Source organism: Eretmochelys imbricata, chromosome 7 (assembly GCF_965152235.1).
Source record: "Eretmochelys imbricata isolate rEreImb1 chromosome 7, rEreImb1.hap1, whole genome shotgun sequence".
Classification (NCBI taxonomy): Eukaryota; Metazoa; Chordata; order Testudines; family Cheloniidae; genus Eretmochelys; species Eretmochelys imbricata.
Window position 1 is genome coordinate 56,189,086 of NC_135578.1, and position 23,961 is coordinate 56,213,046.

The 23,961-nt window shown below is 44.2% G+C and overlaps 1 protein-coding gene across 7 annotated transcripts in view; it reads right to left on the reverse strand.

Annotated features, from left to right (window-relative positions):
- Positions 1 to 23,961, reverse strand: part of GBF1 (golgi brefeldin A resistant guanine nucleotide exchange factor 1) — a 180,201-nt gene that overhangs the window by 147,615 nt on the left and 8,625 nt on the right. The window lies entirely within an intron of this gene.

Genomic DNA, 23,961 nt, shown 5'->3' on the forward strand with positions numbered 1-23,961 from the left:
CCTCTTGTTTTTTCCTACCCCCCCCCCCCCCAGATGTTCTGGTTTAACTTGGTTTTAAACTTGGAGAGTGGTCAGTTTGGATGAGCTATTACCAGCAGGAGAGTGAGTCTGTGTGTGTATGGGGGTGGGTTTTTGGAGGGGGGTGAGGGAGTGAGAGAACCTGGATTTGTGCAGGAAATGGCCTAACTTCATTATCATGCACATTGTGTAAAGAGTTGTCACTCTGGATGGGCTATCACCAGCAGGAAAGTGAATTTGTGGGGGGGGGGTGGAGGGTGAGAAAACCTGGATTTGTGCTGGAAATGGCCTAACCTGTTGCTCACTTTAGATAAGCTATTACCAGCAGGACAGTGGGGTGGGAGGAGGTATTGTTTCATATTCTCTGTGTATATATAAAGTCTGCTGCAGTTTCCACGGTATGCATCTGATGAAGTGAGCTGTAGCTCACGAAAGCTCATGCTCAAATAAATTGGTTAGTCTCTAAGGTGCCACAAGGACTCCTTTTCTTTTTGCGAATACAGACTAACACGGCTGTTACTCTGAAACCTATTTTATACTTAGTTCATTTAATAGTATTCTAATGCTTTGAAAATTGATATTCCAGTAGTACGTATAACTTTGTTAACCGGAATTTTTGATTAACCGGCAGCCCCGATTCCCCCAACATGTCGGATAACAAAGCTTTTACTGTATCAGTTTGTTTTTAAAAATGGCCAAGTCCTAGTGTATTAAAGAGAATATATTACCATAGGAAAAAGAGCAATGTCCTTTCATACAAGACTGAAGGACGTGGGAGCTGCCTATATTTTATGAATATTATCTATTCTGTTTGATTGTTCCTGTGTTTGTTATATGATTCCAAAGGGGTTAATACCAGGAGGATCTGACTGCACATATGCAAGAAAGCAGACAACAGCTTTTAATAGTCTAATTTTCTGATACCTAAAGAACAAAGCAGGTGGCATTCACTGTGAAGTCTCACCTCTGTCCATGCTGAGTTCAATCATCTGGCACATAACTCCGTGGGGGGAGGGAGGGGGATGACAGACACTAAGTAGGAAAACCGTGGAACAAAACTTCGGGGTGTTTAAAAAGACAGCCCCTGAAGAACAAGAGGGAGTAAGGTAGAGACTTCTGGGGAGTCATCTGAACCCCATTCCCCAGACATTGGGGCACCTGGGGTAAGCTAGGCTTACCTAAGCTTTTAGGTAAGCATGATGTGTGTGTAGACTTTTTATTGCATTAAAAACCCTTTTCCCGGTACACATTGTTCTTACTATTAGGGTTCAACAACATTTTGTTCTGAAGAGGCTGTCTGGGTCACTGCATTCACTACTGGTCAAAGCTCCAAAGGGAAGCCTTATAGATGACTGAGCCCAGTAAGATCTGATGAGCAATCATGGTTGGTACACAAGGTACAGAGCCCTGGACCTGGTGTAAGAGTGGAAGAACTGTGGGATTCCACACCAGGAATAGTGAAGCAAGAGGCCTAATACCTGTCGGGGTACACTTAGAAGAGAGGACAGAGGTGCAGCTAGCCCTGAACTGTGGCAAAGACTACTAAAAGATGCATTGCAAGTCCCACCAAACTAGTATAATTCTCCCAGTTAGCCATGCAAGTTTTACTTCTAAATGTTTGGATTTGACATCTGAACTATGCAGCTGTGTTCTGCCTCTTGTTTCACTGGTGCTGGCATGGAATCCCAAAATTCTTCCACTCTTAGACCCAGTCCAGGGCTCTGTATCTTGTGTAGCAACCGTGAACCCTCAGCAGATCTTAACAGGCTCAGAAAGTAACTAGTGAATGCAGTGACCCAGATAGCCTCTTCAGAACAGGCCTGGTGGGAGGGAGGTGGTAAAGAACTCCAAGAGCTTTGGGAGAAGCAAAAGTGAGGCTTTAAGGGTACAGATGTGGGAGCAGAACTGATATGGAGGTTGCATAACTGCTGGGCTGAGGAGGGACAGATGTGAGGGTGAGGAGACAGAATTAACTGGAATTTTGAAGCGGGAAGTTCTGCTCCATCAAGAGCTCTTGCTGTGGGGGGCAAAATCACCTTACTCAATAAACCAGCAGAATTGGCAACATTACACACACTGGGGATGAGCAGGTGGAGTTTAAAAATCAAAGAGATCAAAAAGAATTGTTTTTATCTCTTTTTTGTTTGTTTTTATTAATCTGATGCATGATTTTTGAACTTTTGCAGTTGACAATACCGCTTCAGTTTTCTCAGCTCAGTTCAGGGGTCCTACCTCCAAGAATACTTACTTTTATTGCTTGTTGTCTAAGAGCTAACTGGGGCCAGGTCTACATTAGAAACTTTTACTGGTATAGTAATGTGTGTTAGAGGTGTTTGGTTTTTTTTTAAAGTGACATTTCTATGCCAAAAGAATCCCTACCGTAAATGCTGTTATACCAGCATAAGTGTTTTTGCCTGTATAGCTTATTTCATTTGGGAAACTGGTATAAGGTATATCAGAAAAAGCATTTTTTGGTAGCATAAGCTTTTCCCGGTATAGCTACACCAACAAACTCTTTAGCATAGACCTGGCCTACTTTAAAATACAAAATTTCTGTTTCTTAATTCAAATATTAGCTTGTGGATACATTAAAATCAAAGTCAAGGACAGTGTAATCTTATCAACCACCTCCCCACTTCGGCAATCTCCCGGAAGGCAAACTCCTTTATCCCATAGTTTACTTAACAACAATTTACAATTTTCAGGAAAAAAAAAACAGTAGCAGGTCAGGTGACAATACTGCCAACCCCCAAAATCTTGATTCGTTAAGCATGAGATTTTTCAAAAGTTGGGGATTCTTTTTATTTTATTTTATTTACCGTCGGATTTAATCTTTAGGGTGCACTTGGGTCACATTTTCAACCAAGAGGGTAGACACTTCATTTGAAAAACAAAATGAAGTTGAGACTCTTATGTATTCTCATGATTCCATGGAGGGTGGAGCTTTAAGAAACATGACAAATAGTGAGACTCACAAAAAGCATTCCCAACTCTCACTTTTATGATCTCATCAGCTTGAATAGGGGTAGTCAGTCCCATACTGACTCCCACTATTGAAGACAGACTGATGCAGCCACACCAACTTGCATTCTGGTGATGTTTTAATCCAAGGATCTCAAGGATACACAGGGCACAGAACAATTCTCTTCTTCTCACTCCCAATTTCCTCCCACCCCAATCAACTCTCTAACACACTTATTCCAGTTGCATCCTAGTAGCTCTCCACCTGGCATTTCTTAGGTCAGCTTTGCAACAATATTACCAACACTTCCCCCCTCCCCTCCTCCGTACCCACCCTTAACTGTTCTCCAAGCAAAAACTGCTTTTCCCTTCTTCCAAGGAAGTTCAAACCAGACTGAAATAAATGTCATTGCTAATTAAACCATCTGTAATTGATCAATGCCAGTTTTCTGCATCTTAGAGTATTCCTACCACAATGAAACAGCTATTGTTTCCACTACACCAATCACATGAACAAACAGTGACACAGACAGAACGTGACAAGTGTGTCAGCCCCCGACAACTCCTCCTCTGTACTGAAAGAGAAGTCCCAGAAATGTAGGAAATTGTTATTCAGATAAAAGATAGACAACGCTTCCTCTCCCAGAACAATCTGTCTCCTGCTCTGACATCCCGCGCCTGCTATATTTACCCAGCCAAAATTTGCCAGTTATATACTTCCAGCTGCACTCCAGCCACATGTCCCTATCAATCAGCCTGAGCACAGAGGAATCTGAACGGCTCCTAGAAATCACTACATGCTAATCCATGCTGCTGCCGCTGCCTGCCTTTGGAGTACAAGATGACAAAACATGTAAAGCATTATTCCCCATTTATTTTGGAAGAGTTGTGGGACAAGAGGTACTTCATCTGACACAGCTGTTTATTTCAACTGCTTTCTTGGTGGCTGAAGGGGACACCTGAACAGTGAAAAATCTGAAGTATGAAGTTGCAAATAACTGCCTGTTCCAACCCATTAATATTAGTTCTCTAGAAAGCATCTCTCAGCTTCCTGAAACAATAGGGCTGGATGCTAAACTAGAAGGCTGTTGGGTTATTTTGTCAAGGGACAACCAACTCCAAATGGCACAGAAAAATGTATTGGACAGGTTGCCACCCTAGTGCAAGGAGCGGGGAAAGGACCAAATGAAACAAAAGGATCCTAGATTTTAGCTAGTTCAAATTACACATGCTGAGCAATGATAATCCAGATTATTTTCCTAGCTGGGATGATTTAGTTGGGGTTGGTGGGGGCTGGACTAGATGACCTCCTGAGGTCTCTTCCAACCCTAATCTTCTATGATTCTATGTATTTTACTTGTATTTTCTCTGAGCCATGGATCTTTCTTATTTTTTATCATTACTTTCTCTTTATTCTTTTCCCCCGCAGCCCAAAAAAACCCAACCCACATATATGTGTCTCTCCCAGGCACAATGAGAGCAGAGGCACATGCGCGCATGTACGCACCCACCCTTGTTACTATTCTGTCCCTCCCAGGCATAACTTCATTATAGGCAGCTTGCTCTTGTCTCCATCAGGGAGTCATTTTGTAAGATAGCCAGGGTTCTTGGCTTGCTGCTACAAACCACTCCTGCCCTCCAAAACCCGCAGTCCCAGCCCAGAGCACCCTCCTGCACCCCCAACCCTCATCCCCTGCCCCACCCCAGAGCCCGCACCACAGTCAGACCCCCCATCCCTGCAACCCAACTCCCTGCCCCAGCTCGGAGCCCACTCCCGTACCTTGAACTCCTCATTTTTGGCCCACCCCAGAGCCCGCACCCCCAGCCAGAACCCTCACCCCCTCTCGCATCTCAACCCCCAATTTTGTGAGCCTTCATGGCCCGCCATACAATTTCCATGCCCAGATGTGGCCCTCAGGCCAAAAAGTTTACCCACCCCTGCATTAATACTTCAAAGAACTGTTCCACCTCTCTTCAGCCTCCTGTCCTTTGTTTCTAAAACATGCTTGTTCACAAGCTCTGCACAAGGCTTTGCCCCATGTGGCTCCATTCCTGAGTGGGGCCTCTAGGCACTGAACAAGTTTTTTTTATTTGTTTCTTTTTTTTTTTTTTTTTAATTGCAGAAGACTTTGGGATTTCTATCTATGGACCTTATTGACACGGGGAAACCACCTTGAGATCTTATTAGGAGCTGAAGATCCAAGAGCAGCCTTTTCCAGTCTTTTCACTCCCCTGAGCACTGTAGCTATGCCACCCTAAATCCCAGTGTAGACACAGCTAGGTCAATGGAAGAATGCTTCTGTCAACTTAGCTACTATCGTTCAGGGAGGTGGCATTCCTACAGCAACAAAAAAAACCCTTATGCCACTGTAGGCTGTGTCTACATTACAGTATTATGCCGGCATAGCTATGGTGCTGCAATTATGCCATTATAGTCCCCATAGTGCAGATATGGTCCAAGTGATGCAAGAGGAAAGGAGGAAGGTGGAAGAAAGAGAGCAAGAAGAAAAATTGCAGGGGAAGAGTGGAAGGTTTTTTATTTCTAAAAACTTTTTTCCTTTAGCTCTCTCCTCCCCTCCCCTGGAATCAGCAGACAGGCAGTTTCAACCTTTCCAGGGTTTATTTAACAGGCTTAACTGAGAGTTTTTACAGCTCACAATTAAGCTTTTTAAATAAAAAGTAAAAGTTGAAATCAGTTGTGGGTAAATAATATTAAAACTCATGGTCAGACCAATTTTATTATTCAAGATGGAGTTAAAAATCATTGCAACCTTCTCTTAATAGCACATTTGTATAGCAGCCTTCCCTGGCTAGCTGATTTCAAATGGGGGACCCTGCAAGGAAGAGGGCACCTCTTGGCTGTCCCTGATGACAAAGGATACCCTTCACTTTAAACAAAAATTACTTCTGGATCACAGACCTAATATTTTTAAATTGTAAGTTATTCGCATCACGAGTGTGCAAACATGAAACAGCCTACAGAAATTTATGCTAAAAAAATGACTCCCCTTTACTTAAAGCCTTCTACGCTACTAATTTTTCAGATGTTCTTTTTAGGTTTGGCCCACAATAGCACCCTATGCACATCTATGATTTGTGTATCCTTAGGAGAGGTATCATATGTGGGAAGACTGGGAACCAACAAACAAGGGGAGAAACCAGTATCTTGTGGGAGACATTGAAAGATGTTTGCATAAGAAATGCTTGCTGGTGCAAAGTAGGGTCAAGTGAAAAGTGGTGCAAATTATAATTTAATAGCAGTCTACAGATGCTCAAATTCAGGCATCTAACAGATCTGAACAGCTGGTATTGTCACCTGTTGTTCCTTTGGAGTGAGAGCTAGTGTGTGACCTTCCAGTGTGGTTCCTGTGCACCAGTGCCCATGCGCAACAACAAACACAAGGATGGGCTGTGAAACTCCATATAACTGAGAAGTGCCACAAAAAACCAATGAATTATAAAACTGGGGACAGTTGAGTGAAAAATTTCACTTGAAGATTTCTAATGGGTTATTAGTAACATATTAATAGTGTTTAAAATCGTGATTTCAGTTGACTACACCTTTAATACAACAGTAACAATGGTCAGTTTCTAATCTATCACTACAATAAATATTCTACAGTATTTTAAAGTGGTTATTCTCGACTATTTCACTTTAGTTTTTTGTTGCCTGAGAACCACAAGTTAATAGTGTCTAATGATCTACTCCAATCTGAACTAGACTGTTAAAATATTTTATTAAAATATTATTCATTAATTTCCACAAGATTGTATATGCTATGTCTTCACCAGAGTTAACTCATCCTGAGTTAGCCTAACTCAAGCGAGGGCAGCCACACTGCAAATTAACACTCGAGTTGCACAGAATGATTGTTTTAGCAGGTGACATGTTGTGATAACTTGAGATAATTTGAAAGCAGCACCACCTTAAGTTCAGGGTTTATTTGTGGACAGGACTCTAGTTAAGGGTAATACCTGAGTTACAACTAGAATTAACTCCGCAGTGAAGATGAGACTTTAGAGAAATTTTACACACACATGTTTAAACCTGTATTTAATGGCAGGTCTACACTTAAAACGCAGCAGTGGCACAGCTGTACCACTGTAGCACTTCAGTGAAAACGCCACGGGAGAGCTTCTCTAATCAGTGTAGTTAATCCACCTTGGCGAGAGGTGGTAGCTATGCTGACATGAGAAACCCTTCTGTCGACAGGGGTTAGGCTGGTATAACTGCGTCACACTCAGGGGTGGGGATTTTTCACACTCCCGAATGAAGTAGTTATACCAATGTACGTTTGCAGTGCAGATCTGGCCGAAGACAGATAAGCTTTATTTCATTAACATAGGTTAAAGAAAGAGAAAGAAGAGTCATGGGTTATCTTGGGAAGTAAACACTGGTTACTAAAAACTGATTGAGTGTAAGAAAGCCATATGAGCTACCTTATTTATAGCTCTAGGGAAAAGCCTGAGAGAACACAAATGCTGGAAATTCTCATGGTTTTCTGGTTCCTTTTAATGAACACAGATGTAACTGATGCTAGGTTGATTTTGCCTAACTACAGCAATTTGGGTATTCAGCAACTATCTTTAAATTCAAGCAGTTTTACCAAACAAGGCTCTTTAATTTTATCCCAGGACACAGCTGCTTGAAAGACTACCTTAAATACATCACAATGAGAGTTAAGACTACATTCTGGTACTCTTTTGGACTGACACTTTCACCTCTCAGTTTACATAATATCCTTCCTGAAGGCCCCGATTATGCACTGAGACCAGCACAAGCTGATCCCTGCACAAATGTAGAGACCCAGGCTTCCTCTATATTTAAGTTTTGCTGACAGTGCTGTGTCAGTTCAAAGTGAGGGGGAGGGGAAATCACCCCCCTAACTGACACTGCTGTGATAGCAAAACCCCTAATGTAGACAGTTATATTAACCCCCCTCACACTCCCCCAAACAAAAAAAAACTGCTCTCATTTTACCAGTAGAGCTAATTCTGATTAGTGCACTGGTATAACCTATACTGGCAAAAGAAATCTCTGCTGCTATAAGCTGCATTTTGATTGCGGGGGCGGGGGGGGGAGAGAGAGGAGAAGAGACGCGCACAGGGGGGAAGAGTTGCTAGTATAGTTCTACTGGCATAGCTGTATTGGCGAGCCCTTTTAAGTGTAAACAAGCCCCTTCCCCTCCCACCCCATGTGACTTTAATGGGATCCTGCTTAAACCACAAGAGGTCTGTTAACATGGAACCAATTGAGGAGTGGGGGCCAAGTTGTTTTCCAAAGATCAAGGTTTAAAGCAGGGGATTCCTTTATTTTTCCCTTCCATCCTTTCCTGAAGGCCATACAAAAGCAGTAACAAACTGTCCTTGTGATATGTTGTTGTATTTTTACACCATGGAAAGGACTCAGATGTCATAAATTGAGCATTAAAACATCTCTGAAGCATCCCTCAGGAGAAGTTAGACTAAGAGGGAGAACTAATCCAAAAGGAAGCCTTCTGAACTGGCAGCTAGAGGGAATACATAAAGGAATGGCCAATAAACTTGCTTCCCTCTCCCAAGCATCTCTTTGAATTAATAAAACGATAGCTGTGCCTTTTAATTTGTTCCTCTTCACTGTTTCCAACACCCTCTGAGACACTAAAAGGCAACATATATTTCCCTGACGAGATGCTCCTTTTCCATTTAGCAAACATTGATATTTCTTCCCCTGTGTTCCTAGTGGAGCAGAAGCCAACAAAGTAGGATTTTGCTTACCCCTCCATTTGTGTACCAGCATCAGTGACTGGGTCAATAGGAGTATGCCTGGCTTAGGGGACAGTGGTGTTCAGTAAACTGACTCTTCTGTCTCATAATAAGCAACTACTTTTTCCTTGAACAAAAAATATTTGCTTTTGGGGGTAATTTCTCAGTATTAGGATAAGAGACTCTAAAAATAGACAGATATTTAAATTCCAGACAACACTGCCTGTTCATCATATGTTATTTTAATGTTGGTAAATGCCTGAACAAATGTGTTTAAGAATGTCCCTTAAAAATGACAGTCACTGGAATAGGTGTCAGGAACATGGTTTCCACTTTGCATCAGTAATCTTACCATTTTAGAATTTAAGCAGTAATTTAACGTATGACCAGTTAGCCCATTCAGCTAGGGCAAAGCATTTTTAAAGAGTGGATGAGGTGGGGAGGCGCGCAGGAGAGAAAACTTTCAAAATATTTACGAGACCCGAGTGCTGAGTCACCATATTTGCTCCTCAGAGCAGGAAATCCCAGCTATTTTGTGCAAGACTTAAACATTAGAAGAAATACAGACAACCCTTGAATGAGTAATGTGAAAACATCAGATTGGCGTGGATGATCAGCCAGCGATGTCTCCTCCTATGGTGCCACAGCAGCCAGTTCAGTTCTTATACACAGAGTTGAATAATCACAGCTCAATATAAACTGTTTAATCCGGCCCTGAAGAACATCCAAACTCTTAAGTGCAGTTAATGAAGCTTCTTATGTAAACAGCTCTTGCATGATCTTATTGCAGTCAGCTGCTGAACACCTCCACCACTCCCTTCTGTTCTAGTACAAAAGCTCCTCCCAATTTCATACTCAGGCCTAGTGGACTCCAAACCTTGAACAGGCCATGATAAGGGTGTAATCAGAGCTCAGTAAAGCAGGCAACCACACCCCTGGACTCCACAGCTACTACTCTGGCCATTCTTCAACCGTGCATTAAGAACTTCACTTTGTAAACATAAGGTATTTTGTTAAAATATTAGCCACTTACATTCTTTAAGTAACTACTAAACCTGAATCAAAGCAAGACAGAATCTAGTTTTACAACTCCAGACAGACTTCCCCTTGCTATGTGTCTCATAAATTAAGGTCACTTTCTACAAGCTACTACGAGTTCTAGAAAAGCCATTTTAATGACAAACTCCAAATAGATGAAGTTAAAATGGAACAAAGATGAGCAGTGTTTTGATGTTTGCTGTGTCATTTAAGATTGTGCAGTGTCTTTTACTTGTTACACACTGAGAAGAGTTTCTGATCATGCCAGTGTTCCTACAGGTGCACTGAGCAAACTGGGCACATGGTTTCTGAAATGTTGCATTGTTTTGTAACTATGTCCTAGCAATGCTGACACTAATGGTCTAGTAGTGCAACCACAGGATAGAGAGCCTGGACCTCCCAACCACTAATTTATATTCTGACAAATTCCACGATGACTAGGCTGAAGAGAGGTTTGAAGTAAGGGTGACTTGCTCCTCCACCAGAAGTTAATGTTCCAAATGGAATGTTAAGCATTCATGTTGACCACTGAACTTCTAATGCTGATCGCTTTTATAAAATACTGATTTAGAGAATATCCATTTTCTAAAGTAATTGCTACGACTATTTGATAAAACTCAGAAAGTAGATAAAAGGCACTTCCTGAAATACGTTATTCCACTTGATTGTATAATGAAATTTATTTACCTACTGTCCCACCGATATTTACATGCCTCTAACTCAAGTATAATTGTTCCTTATTCCATTAAGGTATCACATTCCCAGTGCATTCCCCAAAGTCACACTCACTTCTCTTTGATACCTGTACACCCGGTTTCCACATTTTGATGCACTCCCATGCATCTATACTACCACTTTGCATTCCCCAGTCACTCTTCCACTGGGCAATCCACACTCCTATCACACTGCACATCAGTCCTCACCCTTACAAGCTACATTAAAATAATGCATGAGGTGTGCCCCAAACCTGCCATTCTGCACATCACTAGGCATCATTGCAAAGGAAGTCATCGATTAGAGATATAAGTTACCCCTTCATGAGCCTGGAGGCTGTTGGAAATTACATTTATCCAGTTGCATTTCTCAAGACTGCAATTTAACATGGGGTTACTTGTGCATATGTAGACTACAAATTATTCCCCATCAAGAAGTGAAATACCAAACAGTCAAGCCCAAAATGCTGCTCTTAAGAACTTAGCCTGAGGATGGCCTGTATTCGCTGGAAAGAAATTAAATTCTCCCTGAGCACAGAAAAAGGGTCCCTTGTTGTCCTGCAATTCTCAGGAAATCACACAGCACCTGGACAGCAGAGACAAGAGAGAATAATTTGTGTAAACCAGCTTTACATTGGCTAACCAACAGCTCTACATCCATCTTTTTTAAAAGTAACTAACTGGCTGTTGATGGGATTTACCATTCACTACACCCAGTTAACCTTCTGATCACTTGCCCTCTCAACTTGCTGGCTCTTACTCGTTTGTCAGTTTATCACACACCATCTCTGCATTTTCTTCCAAACTGCCCTTCAACACAAAGTGTTCTTCCTTAACTGACCCATTAGGCTACTACCTTCTTCCTTCAAATCTGTCCTACAAACCCACCTCTGCTGGAACACCTATTAGCAATCTGTCAGATTGCTTTTTTAAGTTCTGTACAACACTTAGCACAAATAGGGGAAGAGTCCTGAACCAGGACTTCTTGTCAGTATGTAATATATTACATAATAATTATGTAATATTCTGCTAATGCAGATATGCACCAGCAGAAAATCCTCCCCTTTGTCACCTGTTGTTTCCTCGCACATTCATTGTTACTGAAGTTTAATCATCAATGTGCAAAATTTTAACGTCCAGCAAGAAGGGAGGAGGAGGGAACAATAGAGGAAGAATTATGTATTCCATGAGCCCCTACTGAATTCAGGACAATTTCATGAACACTTCTATTTGCAGATTCCCAGGATATTTGTATGGTATTAAAAATCCTCCAAAATCACCCACAGTCCCTTTTATCCTAAGACTCCAGTGACCAAGACAACATGATCACAAAGCCCTGGAACAAACCCTCCATGGATGACTTACGAGGAATCTTGACTTCAGCACTGCATCTGGCCCAGCCTTTCCACCAAATCAAACCGCAATTTATTGCCCTCTAATGTACAGAGCATTAGGCCATTTCCTTTATGGCCCCACTTCACAAAGAAGCAGTAACTGAAGAAAATAAAGGAGAGTTCAACAAGTGGGAAAGTAATTGCTCAACAAGCGTGGAACAAGAGAGGGTCAGTTGCGAGCTGTGCACATGTGGCAGCTCTTCAGAGCCCAGTCGTGAAGTGGTAACAGAGGGCTGGTGTTACAGAACACCATACTGTGGGAAGTCTACCAAGGAACAGCCAGGAGTGCTTGTCCATCTAACTCCTAAGGGTCCCCCAGGACTAGAGGGCAGGAAACAATTCCTTCTAACAGTACCGCCTCCTCCCACTACCTGCCAGGCGTTAGCCATTAGACAGGAAGGCAAATGACTGCAGTGTTAATCCACGCCCATCACTCTAATTACATCCCAAAAACTATATTAAAAGAATGGTAAGATTACAAAGTAAAGAATACAAAAGGTAGGAAGTGCCAGTATTAAAGGTTGCCTATTCATATGCATTCTTTAATTACAGTCTTTAATGACAATCTCATACTATTTTTTTCATAAGCACCCGGGTTCATTCAGGATGGATGATGCTCACTGAATGAGCAGCTAATTCAGTGTCTGCTTATCCTCATTATTTAGTGTGGTCCATGCCTGATTTACCACACACCATCCAAATCCTGCACTCACAGAATTGATTTCTTCATGTGCTCTTCCATGGTGCTTCACAAACATGAAGGAATTTCTCTTCACAATACTCTTGTGAGGTAGGGAGGTATTATGCCCATTTTAGAAATGGAGAACTCAGACAGTGATTAAAGCCAAAACTGTCAAGTGTCCACTAGTTATGGACACCCAGCCTGGACTCCTACAGTCATTTTTTCCCCAGAGTATTTTTATAGCTCTTAGTATGTTTCAAATAGAGCTCTCATTGGTCTCAGCTGGAACAGAGAGTGAATGCTCAGTATGTTTGCAAACCAGCCCCAGGTGTCTCATGTTGAACACTCAGAAAGTGAGGAACACACAATTAGTGGCCCCTATTAAAATTTTTGTTTGTGATTTGATTTGACTAGCATTACATAGGAACTCTCTGGAAGAGACAGGGATAGGATCCAGTTTTCCAGAGTGATATTCAAATGCCTTAACCAAGAGACCATTGTCTCTCCCTGGAACCCCCTGTCCCATTCACTACATACCTTCCAAGTTCTACAACAAACCATTAAGGAGGTCATACAAACAGCCTCTTTCACTATACAACACCGATTTGCTTCCTGAGCTACCTCTGCCCTATGTACCTAATAAGGTAGGGGTACTGTGGGAAAAAACAGTATATGATCAAATCATTAGAGTATATCATAAAGCATATGGACAAGGGGACCAAATTAAGGTTGCATGGGCAACCTTAATTCTGGCATTTCCTAGTTTATGAGTGGTCAGATTAGAACCTTTAGATCCACCTCATGGACCACTGGGGCTGATAGAGTAATCAGTTGCAGTAATAGGCTATTATCCTCTAGTCTACTTGGCCCAATCACTCGAGAGGAAGGAGACACTGCCAGTGGGTTTTGCAACACTTTGCTGACAGCAGAAGAATGTCAAGACTCAGGAACACTAGTTATTACAGATTCTTCTTTCCCTGTCCCCATGGCCCACCTCCTTCTGTCTCTGCCTGGGTTCTTTTCTCTGTCAATCCACCCACCCCTAACTAGAAGCCCATCTCTGTTCCCCTACTGCTCCACAGTCCTTAGCGTTTCAGAGAAGCAGCGTTCTCCTCCACATTCCCTGTGCATCAACAGAGGGTACTGAGAGCACAGGAAAGTCTCTCCCTATTCTCAGTTCTGGTGCCTGTAGCTGCTAGGAAACGCATTTGCAAGAAAGTCCTGTTCAGCCGCTGCATCCCAAGGCTGAAGCATGCCCAGCAGAAATGACAGCTTTAGAGCAGGGGTCGGCAACCTTTCAGAAGTGGTGTGCCGAGTCTTCATTTATTCACTTTAATTTAAGGTTTCGCATGCCAGTAATATATTTTAACATTTTTTAGAAGGTCTCTCTCTATAAGTTTATGTATTATATAACTAAACTACTGTCGTATGTAAAGTAAACAAGGTTTTCAAAATGTTTAAGAAGCTTCATTTAAAATTCAATTAAATTAAAATGCTGATCTTACGCCACTGGCCCGCTCAGCCCACTGCCAGCCTGGGGTTCTGTTCACCTAGGCTGGCAGCAGGCTGAGCGGGGCCTGTGGCCCAGACCCTGGCTGGCAAGGGGCCGACGGAACCAGCCAGAACCCCAGACTGGCAGTGGGCTGAGCGGGGCCGGCGGCTGGGACCCCAGACTGGCAGTGGGCTGAGCGGGGCCGGCGGCTGGGACCCCAGACTGGCAGTGGGCTGAGCAGCTCAGCCCGCTGCCACTCAACCTGCTGCCGGTCTGGGGTTCAGTCCACCGGCTCCTGCCAGCCAGGGTTCCGGCTGCCAGCCCCGCTCAGCCCACTCAACCCGCTGCCGGTCTGGGATCCAGGCCCTGCCCACACAGAGTGGGGACCTACCTTCTCCCTGGTTCTAGCCCATTCTCTTCCTCTCTCTCTGCACTGAGCGGAGCGTGGGAGTGCACTGAGCACAGGGCTGGGGGTGAAGGAATAGGCTGGGGGTTGAGGTGCAGGGTCTGGCCAGGAGCTAGAATAAGGGAAGGGGCTCAAGGTTGGGGCAAGAAGTTTGGGTATGGAGTGCTTACCTGGGCAGCTACCATTTGATGCGAGGGGTGCAGGTGGGAATGTGGGGGGGGGGGGGGGTGCAGGAGCTCCTGTTTGGTGCTCAGGATGGGGGTGGGAATGTGGGGGTGCAAGAGTCAGGACATGGAGTGTGGGGGGTGCAGGGGTCAGGGCATGGGTGGGCTGGGTATGTGTGGAGGGTACTGGAGTCAGGGCTGGGTGCAGGGGTCAGGGCAGAGGGCTGGGACTGTGTGTGGGGTGCATGGGTCAGGGCAGGGGGTGTGGCCTGGGGTCGTGGGGGTGCTCCCAGCCCCCTGCCCAGAGCGGCTCACGGCAGAGGGCTGGAGGGTATATGCCCCGATTCCACCCCCCTTCCCCAAGGCCTTCTCCCCACCTCTTCTCCGCCTCCTCCCCAGAGCAGCAAGCGCGCTGTGGCTCCGCTTCTCCCGCTCTGGCACCGCGGCAGGGAGGGAGGGGAGGAGGGGGGCAGGAACGCAGCATGCTGGGAGAGGAGGCGGGGGAGGGGGAACCTTGCCTGCCCTGCAGCAGCAGCCGGCAGAACCAAGCTCCTTCACCCTGCCCCGGAGGGGAGGGTGCGGAGAAGAGCGGGCCGGAGCAGGCAGGATTTTTAATGGTACGCTGCAGCCTGCTGGGGTCCCGGCCTGGGTTCGGCAGCGGGCTGAGCGGGGCCGGCGGCTGGGACCCAGCAGGCAGCAGCACGCCATTAAAAATTGGCATGTGTGCCATAGGTTGCCGACCCCTGCTTTCGAGAATGGTTAGTTCTGCAGCTAAATTCTCCTCTGAGCACATGCAGATGCTACTTTCAGAAGCTCATAACTCAACCAAATTTCATCAGATTTTTATAGCAATTGCAAAAGGCACATCCCCGTCAACGCAGAGTAACCCCCTTGCAAAATATCCCGTCCCTTCTCCAAAGCATAGAGGCATAAGAGCTTCTCTCAGTGACACTGCTGTAAGAATTTAACAAGGGCGAAACAATGTGCTATTCCTGGACCTCATTCTCAGCAAGAGCTGAGCTATTTTAGCTCAAACTTGCAAACAAAATTCAGCCCCAGACAGGCACCCACCATGGAAAATTTCTGCCAAACTTCAACCACTCAGGCTAAGTTATAAGCAACTGAAAAATGTTTTTATAATGGAAAAGTGTTGGGCAACCATAACCATAGGCATGGTACCAGCTCCTCCTATAAGAGGGTATTCTCCTTTGGGGACTACACAATTTAGGTGGCAGTATCTGAGCACTGAAATCCCTCCACATTCCCAATCAGCAGTGGTGATCAAATCACACTCAAGCCTAATTTGTAACAATGGACCACACAAAACATTTACATTTATGTAAATGGCAACTAGCACAAGGATTAACATCCACCCATTGTATACACAAGCTGCAATTCACCCTAGAAATGCTGCTCTTCTGTTTCATCTCACCAACAATATTGCAGGTTCTGTAAGGAACTGTTAGGAGAGAATCAGCATTCCCCTTTCTCTCCCGTATTTCAATTTCACACCCATTCAGAAATAGTTGACTCGTCCCCTTATTTCTTGTTTTGAGGAACAGAGATCAGCTGGCCCAAGCTTTAGTTTGAACAGGTCAGAGAAGAGTATCCACAGGCCTACAGCTCTTCAACAAGAACAAAGACAAAATACCAGCTGCCTTGCCTACCCTTTATTCTCCTTACTACATACATACGGAATAATTTATGAAGCGTAGATGCAAAATGAGTAATGTTCCATGTACCCACTCAATGTCCAATATTGGGGAAAGAGAGGACAGTGGGTGTGAGGAGGCCACCAGTATGAAGCATCTCCAGTTTGGGCTTCTGTGTAATGTATGAGAGGTAGATTCACCTTAGACAATCCAGCAGGGAAAGATATTGTAGGTATATGAAGAATTTTTAACTCCTATTTACTGAAATGTCTATGGCACTTTACTCTGTGGTTTGGGCATTCCTGATTCATCTTTCCTGAAGTCCCTGATTTGGTTCCTGTATGTTACATTGTGGCTGTTCAGAAGTTAGCGGTAATGAGGCCAGAATGGAACGAAAATGAGGAGGGATTTTAAGGGAAGGAAAGGGAAGAGATAGAAGAAGGAGGAATGAGGCAAGAAGAGAGGAAAGGGACAACCACAGTCCAATTAAGGCTAACCCCCTAGCCATAATTATTTGCATTTCTTTTCTGGCTTTTGCATTTAAGAAGGTTCATGGAACATCTCTATCCTCACCACGTGAGCCAAAGATTCATAACTTTAAGGGATGGGTTAGATGACTTAATAGGTCTCCATCTGCAAAGGACCAGTTCCATGTCTATTCTCAAGTACTTCCAGTTTAATATTAAAATGACTAAAACAAAGTGCTTTCTTCTATCCCTACTCTTGGGAAAACACTCTACAGTCTAAATATATCTCACCATTGGGAAGTCCTCACTTGCTCAGATTCATCCCACTATTCCCAGTTACATTGACTGGTGTATACCATTGTTGGTGTAGACAGTTACTTTGAAGAGTACAAGTTTCACACCTCTCCTTAACTCAGCTGCAGCACTAATGTTGGACAATTTCTTGTATTTATACAAACATCTACTACAGTTTAGTTGAGACCCGTCATGAAGAAAGGACGTCCATTAACCTCCAGAGGAATCTCAAAACTTAAATAGTAAACAGAATGAATTATCACTTGTAACTGCAGACTGAAACCAAACCTCCAAGAGATGGCAAGATACCATCAGAGGCAATTCATGTTTTCATGTCACCTAACTTTCAAACTTCTAAAGGGATTTTTCTTGCCAATGTCAACCACTTCCAACTGTTCCTAGCTAAATGGCCATTCTCTGTTTAGCAACACTCAAACTGCACTGAGAATCAAAATAACCTATGTCACAAATCCATATACTCATTTTGCGGTCGTAAATTACTGGATCTTAAATGTTGAATCAACACTAAGGTTTCAGAAAATGTTTTTGAAATTAATTCCAAACCAAGACAGAATTTCTGCACTGTTACTGCATGTGGGTCTTTGACCCTTTGCCCCCCTCAAGCACACATTTGAACTTCCACTGAAGGTAGAACAAGAAGTAATGGACTTAATCTGCCACAAGGGATATTCAGATTAGATATTAGGAAAAATTTTCTAACTATAAAGGTAGTTAAGTCTGGAACAGGCTTCCAAGGGAGGTCATGGGGTCCCCATCATCGGAAGCTCTCAAAAACAAGTTAGACACATACCTGTCAAGGATGGTCTAGGTCAGGGGTTCTCAACCTTTTTCTTTCTGAGGCCCCCACAACATCCTATGAAAACTCCACAGTCCACCTGTGCCACAACAACTGGGCCAGCATTAGGGGGTAGCAAGCAGGGCTATTGCCTGGGGCCCCATGCCACTAGGGCCCCCACGAAGCTAAGTTTGGCTTCAGCCCCAGGTGGCGGGGCTCAGGGCCCCGGACTTCAGGCCCAAGGCGGGGGTTCAGCTTTCTGCCCTGGGCCGCAGTGAGTCTAACCCTGCTTGGTGAGCCCCCTGAAACCCGCTCGTAGCCCCGCAGGAGGCCTCCAGACTCCTGATTGAGAACCACTGGTCTAGATTCACTTGGTCCTATCAAATCCAGCCTCCTATGCTGTGACGACTTCTTGAGGTCTTGTCCAGCCCTACATTTCTATGATTCTATGAAAAGTTGAGACATGAGAAAGTGAAATGTGAATCCAGTTTCAGTACCAGAAAACTGATGGCTACCACAAGAAGTGTATTAAATTAGCAGGCTGGGCAAAGGTTCTCTTATGGTTACAACTGTTTGACCTTTAACCAGCTCTTAACTGCACCCAGCTAACCCCTCAGGATGGAGATTTTTCAACAGCTTGTCATCTGAAATAAGCCATGGAGAGATTCCTCTGACCTTGATATACACACATTCATTAAAAATGTCATGCATGTGCATGAAGTCAGAGTGCTTCTACTGGCTCACTTTGCAGCTTCTACTGAAGTGCTCTAACTCAGAACTCCTGGGCCTAGAGGACAAAGGGACTCAAACCTCCCAATCACGGTACTCATGGCCCCCTACTCCAACAGGCACCTTCTTATCCAATGTAAGCCTTATTTAAATAGAGTTGATGCACACAATTTCCACAGACACCTGCTTCTCCCACTACACCACTGACATGCACAAGATTCTTCTGTGCAGGAGAGTTCAGGACAGGAATTGACTGCCTACAAGGCACTGTACACGGCATTAAGCAGCAACTCATTCATTAAAATCCTAGCTTGCTCTGATTATGGGACTTCAATGAGGAAAGCGCTAGTGGGCAACAAGTAGTGCTATCAATTTCAGTTTTCCTTATGGGTTGTTTCTGATAATCACAGGTTGCTAAAAGCCAGCACCTTTAGAATAGAGTACCATTCATAACTCATTCCAAAAGGAGGAGACACACTGCAGTAGCTACAGCTCTGCTCAAGCTTCACAACTATCAGCAGAGTCCCATGACTTCAATAGCCACAAAAGTTGCAAGGATAAACATTTTTATGCACAAACTACAGCAAACTATAGCAGTAATGTCTTGAGTTAATTGACAGCCTGAAATCATCATTCTTAACTGTGTTAACTGCTCCATTCAACTCAACGGAGGTCTTACCTTGGAAGTTTCCCCCGTGTAGACTGAAGTTGTCTTTGATTTCAAATAAAAGCTTCCACCAGTTCAGCTGAACCCACATTATAACGGGTGGAAGCTCCAGTGTAGCCAAGGCTCTAGCACTTGGACATATTGCTACCAGTATTTAAGTTCAACTTACTAAAAAGCAGGTCTAAGTTTAAGTTGTGGTAAAAACAGGCCCCAGTCTCAAAAGCCCTGTCTATCCTACGGCTCCAATCTGTTTCACTACTGTGGACTAAGCCTAGATGTCACTGTTTATGTGTAGGTGGTTCAGGACAGTGAATTATAGAAATGTAGGATTGGATGGGAACCTCAATAGGTCATATAGGCCAGTCTCCTGCACTGAGGCAGGACTAAGTACTATCTAGATAATTCCTAATAGGTATATGTCTAGCCTGGTCTTAAAAACCTTCTACAACTGAGATCCCACAACCTCCCTAGGTAATTTGTTCCAGTGCTTAAATACTCTTACAGTTAGGAAATTTTTCCCTAACGTCTAACCTAAATCTCCCTTACTGCAATTTAAGCCCTTTGCTTCTTGTCCTGTCCTCAGTGGATAAGGAGAACAATTTAACACCCTCTTTATAACAACCTTTTATTTACTTGACAACCCTCAGTAGGGTTGCCAGGCATCCAATTTTTGATTGGAATGTCCAGTTGAAAAGGGACCTTGTCAGCTCCAGTCAGCACCGCTCACCAGGCCATTAAAAGTCCAGTTGGCGGCGCATTGGGGCTAAAGCAGGCTCCCTGCCTGTCCTGGCTCCACACAGCTCTCAAAAGCAGCTGGCATGTCCCTGAAACCCCAAGGCACAGGGGTGGCCTGGAAGGCTCCACACACTGCCCTGCCCCAAGTGTGGGCTCCGCAGATCCCATTGGCCGCGGTTCCCGGCCAATGGGAGCTGTGGGGGTAATGCCTGCGGGCGAGGGCAGTATACAAAGCCCCCTGGCCACTCCTGCGCCTAGAGGCCACAGAGCCATACCGGCCACTTGTGGGAGCCGCCTGATGTAAGTGCTGCCAGGAGCCCACACCTCCTCCTGCACCCCAATACCCAGCCCTGAGTCCCCTTCTGGCACCCAAACTCCCTCCCAGAGGCCAAACCCCACACCCCCTCCCACACTCCAAACCCCTCAGCCCCAGCCCAGAGACCCCACCTGCACCCAAAACCCTTCATCCCTGACTTCACACCAGAGCCCTCACCCCCACCCCCAGCACCTCAAACCACTGCCACATCCCTGAGCCCCCTCCTACACCACAAACTCCTCACCCCCAGGCCTGCACCCCCAGCCGGATCCCTCACTCCCTCCCACATCCCAACCCCCGCCCCAGCCTGGTGAAAATGAGCAAGTGAGTGAGGGTGGGGGAGAGCAAGCGACAGAGGGACAGGAGAAATGGGGTAAGCAGGGGATGGGGCCTCGGCGAAGGGGTGGGGCAAGGGTGTTCAGTTTTCTGCAATCAGAAAGTTGGCTACCCTACTCCTCAGTCTTCTCTTCTCCAGACTAAACAAACCCAATCCCCCCCGCCAATCTTTCCTCATAGGTCATGTTTTCTAGACATTTCATCATTTTTGTTGCTCTTCTCTGGACTTTCTAAAATTTGTCCACATCTTTCCAAAATGTAGTACCCAGAACTGGACACAATACTCCAGGTGAGGTCTTATCAGTGCTGTGTAGAGTGGAAGAATTACTTCTTGTGTCTTGCTTACAACACACCTGCTAATACAAAAAAAAGCAATCATTCTGGGATCTAACAGTTATATTGTTGACTGATATTTAGTTTGTAATCCGCTGTAACAGACAGATCCTTTTCTGCAGTACTCCTTTCTAGGCAGTCATTTCCCATTTTGTATTTGTGCAACTGATTATTCCTTCCTAAGTGTAGCACTTTGCATTTGTCCTGACTTTAATTTCATCCTTTTTCTTTCAGACCGTTTCTCCAGTTTGTCAAGAACATTTTTAATTCTAATCCTGTCCTCCAAAGCCCTTGCAATTCCTCCCAGCTTGGTATCCTCCACAAACTTTGTAAGTGTACTTTCTATGCCATTATCCAAATCATTTTTGAAGATATTGAATAGAACTGGAATGAGGACAGATCCCTATGGAACCCCACTCAACATACCCTTCTAGCTCGATTGTGAACCACTGGTAACTACTCTCTGAGTACGGTTTTTCAGTCAGTTGTGCACTCACCTTATAGTAGGTTCATCTAGGCTCTGCTCTAGTTTGTTTATGAGATGGTCATGAAGCAATTCATGTTTGTGGTGCCTAGCAAAACAAGACTCCCAGCCAGACTTGGGTTTACATGAGCAAAAGTATTTGATTATTTTAGTAGAAACGTTCCGCTCATTAGCTTATCCCAGACTGTCTCCCACACTTCCCCATGTGCCATAAGCCCCAAATGCCCCCTACCCATTGCCAAGACTTCCAGTGTACCTAATATTTTTGTTGCAACTGTGCATCAATACAAAAATCTGCAGAACACTGAACACCAAAAACCATGAGTGAAAAGGTGAGAACATTAAGCAAGCTAAACAGAAGAACATAAGAACGGCCATACTGGGTCAGACCAAAGATCCATCTAGCCCAGTTATCCTGTCTTCCGACAGTGGCCAGTGCTAGGTGCCCCAGAGGGAATGAACAGAACAAGTAATCATGAAGAGATCCATTCCCTGTCACTCATTCCCAGCTTCTGGCAAACAGAGGTTAGGGACACCATCCAAGAGAGCAGACTGGGTCTATTGTACTAACTGTATTATTCATTTTAAAATTATTAAAAACATCTTTAAAAAATTTAAATTCTGTAGCAGCTTCAATTTAAGTTTCAGCAGCAAATTACTGCAGAATCCAGGGCTCATGTCACAAAGTTAAGGTCCAAGGAGTACAAGAGGCCTTTGCTATGGAAGTTACACGAACTTTAGAAATTTAACAAATCCCATGCTCTACATCACTAATATTTCCCAATGAACAAGAGTCTCTTCTACAGACAGTACCTTTAGGAGTCTGCTTTAACATGGTTCCACCTGAAACTTTGCTGATCTTGTGAACAGATGGGCTCCCACAAGTTAGTGGGGGCTTTTCATTATTGTTGGTAACTCAGATTATGACTGTATTATGCAGTTTACTGACTCCTGAAGAGCAAACGTTTCAAGTGAAAATCTTGAGCTGCTGGAGGCAATGGGTGGACCTCTATACCCCAGGCCAGGGTATTTAAGCATTACAGTCAGGTCAGAGTTAAATACCCACCAGCTCAGAGGAGAACAAAAGGTACTCCACTGCAACTTGCCTAACATTTACATTGCCTCTCTCTGCTCATTAAACAGGTTTTGGTTAAATAATGAACAAACTGTATTACAGATTCCGATGAGAATTCCAAAATTATAAATCAACTGGTAAAGCCCAGAGGAGAACGAAGGGAGTGGGAGGGAGGGAAGGATAATATTGACTAATATAAAGGGCGCAGCTTGACAGTGGATATTCCTGCCACACCTGATCAAACAGGCTCCGTGGGGGGAGGAAAAGGGGAGGGCAAGAAGGGAGATGGGACAAGACAGCCTGAAATTTGCATCCGGAACAGATTAAAATGGATTCTTGAGGGACTGAGAAAATACATAATATATATTACTATAAATGCAAAACTGTACTAAAAGCTAACTCAAATGTCAAAGATTACAGCTTGAATAAATTTAAATATAAAAGCCATGTGCTTCCATGAGTTAATGAAAGAGACATGAAAAGAAAGTCTGGACAATAACTAAGCTCTGGCCTCACTGCCCAGAGAAGGTGCTGGGCTTAGCATAGTAGTGGACATCCTTCAGCAGACTCCACCAATACTACAAAGCACTGCTTGGATTCCATCACATGCCTAAGGCTCAGACAAACTGGGCAAAGCATTGTTTCCTATTCTCAGGCATTAAAGTCAGAGCAGTTACTGGTGCTGAAACTGCCTGTTTAGGAGAGCACCTTGTGATCAAAGTGAGATCGCACTCTAATGCCATACACAAGCAGGCCCTCTTCTGACACCACCATGGCAGAATGAACACAGGCCATTTTTCCATAATCCCTCACGAGCTCATAGGAAGCTTCTGGGTTACTCAGTACATGGAACTCTTTCTCTTTGCAATGAGCCATTAGAGGTTTGGGTTGAATTCATTTGAGAGACGTTATTGTGGACAGTGCCCAAATGCTCACCAAGCCCTGCCAGCTATTCATTGTGACTGTATGAAAATATCAGGACTTTCCAGTTCAATTTCGTTATTGCTTGACACACCATTTCTGATAACGTCTGTTACCCTAATTACTGCCAGGAAAGGACTTCAGGAGGCCCACCTCAGAAAGAATCACAGCCTCATTCAAGTGAGAGCCATTGCAGTGGTAACATATGAACTCACTTCTTTTAACTAAGGAATGGAGCAGAACATCCCTATCGTTTCAGGTGTTAGGCATAAAGGGATTCCAGGGAGTAGTTCTTCCCATGGCCCTTAAGGCAATGGATATGTTCATCCAAATTAGACGATGACAGAAGGCTTCAAAGCATTTAAACTGACTTGCTCAGGGACTTTGGGTTCTGACATGATGCCTCAGAACCAAAACATAGTCGAGAAATTTAACCAGGCAGAAACTACCTACCTAAAATTTCTGCACTACAAGCTAAAGACAAGCAAGTTCTCCAGGCACAGAGCAGAAGCCCCTATGCCTTCAGCTAGTCATGAAAAAGGA